This window comes from Alligator sinensis, unplaced genomic scaffold (assembly GCF_000455745.1).
Source record: "Alligator sinensis unplaced genomic scaffold, ASM45574v1 scaffold246_1, whole genome shotgun sequence".
Lineage (NCBI taxonomy): Eukaryota > Metazoa > Chordata > Crocodylia > Alligatoridae > Alligator > Alligator sinensis.
The window spans coordinates 1,330,811-1,332,266 of record NW_005842367.1 but is presented as its reverse complement, the minus strand read 5'-3'; positions in this window follow the sequence as shown (position 1 = coordinate 1,332,266).

Below are 1,456 nucleotides of genomic sequence, written 5' to 3'. Positions count from 1 at the left end.
GATCAGGAACAAAGACCACTGAGTCTGATAGAGATACATTGGTATATAGAGGGGAAGGGTGGTAAGGCCCAGCAAATCAATCTGTTTTTCATTTTCACTAATATAAAAAAGTAACATTTTGTATTGGGAAGTGAGGTAATGGCATTAAGTACCAAAGAAACATGAGCACTTAAAAGGAAGCCTCGCATATAACAATCAAAACAGGGGCTTGTTTCACCAGTGCTTGATGTTTGTCTTGGAACTAATTAAAGAGATTTTCAAGGTCAACTGATAAGGTGACTTAGTGCATATCTTTTGTTGTTTATCTGATGATACTACATGATTTAGTGAAAATATGTAAGCAATTAATGCACTTTAGAGATTGGAAAACGGAAGTACAACATTTTCTTAAGGACACTCATCAGTGGGAGAATTAGGACCAGAACCTATATCTCTTAATCCATCTTCCAAGCACCCTGCTGTACATGAATATGCCCATAAGACAGATTTATGCATGTGCTGAACCAAATAAGCAATATCTATACTTGTCCTGACATTTTAAGTGTCCATCTATCAATTAATCTTACCATGTGAGACAGGAGGCTTGTTAATGTTTACATGGCCACTAGATGTCGCCCTTACTGCACACAAATGCCATAAAATTAACACTTGTATTTACATTACAAGAAAACACTTTAAGAAGAAAGCTATTTTTCTTGTCTACCCTCCTCCCTCAGAGTCCGATCATGCCATACTTATCAAGACTAGAGCTCCTATCTTTTTTAAATGTTATTCTTTTATTTGTAAAATGCAACTAAAGGGCACAATTTACCCTATGGAGAAAGCCAGTACAAAGCCAATAGACTGCTTTGCATAGCATGTTCCTTTTCCGGTGTATGGCTTCTGTGGGTGCTCAGGCTTCTTATAATGTGACTTCCAAAATCACAAAAGGCCAATGAAAGCTGAGTGCATAAATGCCCTTAGTACCTAAGAAAATCTCTCCCTAGGAATCCAGTTTCAGATACACATTTTTTCATTCTGCCTGTAGCCCATTGCCCTACAAAATGTCACAACCCAAAGTTGTGGTTTTTTGTTTTTTTGTGCTTCGGCACCGCTAAATTATGTCCCCGCCAAATTGCAGCTCCTTTGCACGGTAGAGTTTTCTGCTGCAATAGGAGAACCCGCGTGCAAAAACAGTGTTTCCCGCCAGTTTGTAGCCTTCTTTGCATGGTGCATTTCTTTTGCATCATAGTGATGCACGGTGCAAAGGAGTTCCCGCCATTTGTATTTAGATTCGTGCCACATTATTGGCCGATCCTAAATTATGCACACGTGGCGGCTAGCGATTGGCTTACTAGCCATATAAAGAGTTTGGTAGGTTTCCGCCCAAGTGGGAGAGAGAAAGGGAGAGAAGGAGAGAGAGCAATTGGAGTAAAGATCTCTAAGCGCTGTGGATCCTTACGGACCCAACACATTC